The 2,116-nt window shown below is 60.8% G+C and overlaps 1 protein-coding gene across 3 annotated transcripts in view; it reads right to left on the bottom strand.

The window, feature by feature from the left end:
- CTBP2 (C-terminal binding protein 2) overlaps nucleotides 1-1,238 on the bottom strand; it is a 261,968-nt gene extending 260,730 nt beyond the window's left edge. Inside the window, exon 1 of one of the 3 annotated variants that reach the window (XM_019555618.1) lies at nucleotides 965-1,238. The gene's annotated coding sequence lies outside the window, so the exon portion shown is untranslated. The remainder of the gene's footprint in view (nucleotides 1-964) is intronic. The other 2 variants (XM_019555614.1, XM_019555615.1) reach the window with 2 other exon arrangements.
- Nucleotides 1,239-2,116: the final 878 nt, after the last annotated feature.

The following is a 2,116-nucleotide window of genomic DNA, read 5'->3' as shown; positions in this document are numbered from 1 at the left end:
GAAGAAAAATAACGCCCCCAACCAGGAGTTAAGGTGATTCCACCAGCAGGTAAATCTTCCTGTGCAGCGGGACAGGGGGGATTGCTCTCTTGGAAATCAGCAGTGGAAAACAGCCGCTGAACTTTGCTAAACACGGGCTTAGTGAAAAAGCACTAGATTTCTCTTCCAACACAGCCTAGAGGAGATGCCTGGGGAGGGTGCGGGGTGCTGTCACACACAAATCTCTACTGTAGCCAGAGGAGTTGCTAAGTGACTGGCTGCATCTTCTTTTTTTTTTTTTTTTTTTTTGCAGGGCCTGTGTATCCATGAGGGGCGACTCGTGGCCCTGGGCTGCATTGCCAGCCCCCCTCAGCACTGCAAAAGGGGAGGGAGGCCGGCACGGCCTGCGCCAGGGAGCTGCCCGCGCCTGCCTTCCCCGGACACGCCTGCCCTGGGAGGGAGCCTCCCCCGGCCCGCCGCCGCCGCCGCTGCCCCTCCGCACCCAGCGCTGAGGAATAACACGAGCACAACAACTCTGCCCATTGTTCGCGCCAGGACGGCTCCCAACTTTCCCATTGTTGCTGCAAGTGCGGCGGGAAGTGCCGCGGACTGGCACAGACCCCGGGGCGCGGGTGGGCAGATGGGCTGGTGGGATGGGATGGGCTGGGATGGGAAGGAGGGCAGCCGCCCCTGCCCCTTCCCCTTCCCTTTCCCTTTCCCCTTCCCCCTGCCTCCTCCCGGCCGAGACTTTGGCAGCCCGCGCTAATCCTCCGGCAGATGCTGCCCCTCGCCCAGCCAACAATGCGCGCCCGACACAACAAAAGGCTCCGGCTCCCCCTCGGCCCGGGGGCAGCTGCAAACTTCTCCCGCCTCCCGCCGAACAAAAAGCGGAGGGGGAGGCGGCCACAGACGTCCTCGCGTTATGCCTGGCTCCCCCTCCGCAACCCCGGCCCCCCAAACCCCGCAGCCGCAGCCGCAGCCCTACCTCGTGCTCGGATCCGCGGGCAGCGCCGGCCCCGCGCTCAGCGCTGCATCGCCCCGCGGGGCTCCGGCTGCCGGAGATCCACCTTAAAATGACACACACGCACCGCACAAAAACTTAATCCCCCCCTTGCCTCCTCCTCCGCCTCCGCCTCCTCCCGCCCCGGGGAAGGCGCTGGGCGGGCGGCAGGAGGAGGAGGATGCTGCTGCCAATTGCAACTTGGAGCCGGAGGGTGGGGGAGAAAGCGAGCGGGGGGCAGCGCTCGCCTCGCCTCGCCTCTCGCTCCCTTCTTCTCGCTTCTTTTTTTTTTTTTTTTTTTTTTATTTTTATTTTTTTGGGCAAGAGGCGGGGTCTCCTCCTTGCAAACCAATGACACAAACCCACATGCACCGGCCTCGCCCCCTACAGATACTCCTCACTACAAATAGGCTCTCTCCGGGGATTAGTGGATCAGCTAAAGTACAAACAGACGCAGCAAGGAAGAAAGGGGAGGGGAAGGGAAGGGAAGGGAAGGGAAGGGGGCTCCCACCGCCCTCCTGCCTCCAGCCCTGGCACATCAAGTTGGAAGCTGCAAGGGAGCGGGGGATGCCACCCTCCCCACACTCCTGGCGTGCCCGCTCCCCTGCCCTGGCCCTTCGCGGCCTGCAGCGGGCATGGCCAGGCTATTCATCCCTGGGAGACCGAGGGCCTGGCAGGCAGCCCCCTGGAGCAGAAGCCTCTGTGCTCCCTGCAAAGGGGGATTCGGGGGCACGTTCAGCTGCTTGGCTGTTGCTTCTCGGCCTCTCGAAGGCTCAGATCAAGCATAGCAGTTGCTTAACCTGGCAGGGGCAATACTGTGTGTGTGTCCAAGAAGGCAGTTTTCCTGAACCCCCTGGCAGGAGAACTGCTCTCCTGGCATGGTTCGGTACCCAGCTTTCAGCCCAGTTTATGGAGATGGGAGTCCCTTCCCTTGCTTGTTCCTAGAGCAAGCAAAAGTAGAGGGCTTCCGAACCCCAAGCCTGCAAGTAGGATGCTCGCCAAAGGTTTTGGAAACATCTGAAGCCCCAGGTGCGGGTGGAGGATGTTTGCAGGTAGTAGGGCCACTTATGGTTTTGGATTTGGAATTAGTTTTGGCTAATCTGGCCTCAGATACAAATTATATTTAAAAAAAAAAAG

Source organism: Crocodylus porosus, unplaced genomic scaffold, assembly GCF_001723895.1.
Source record: "Crocodylus porosus isolate Cpor-Errol unplaced genomic scaffold, CroPor_comp1, whole genome shotgun sequence".
NCBI classification, from domain to species: domain Eukaryota; kingdom Metazoa; phylum Chordata; order Crocodylia; family Crocodylidae; genus Crocodylus; species Crocodylus porosus.
This window is presented reverse-complemented; position numbering and strand designations above follow the sequence as displayed.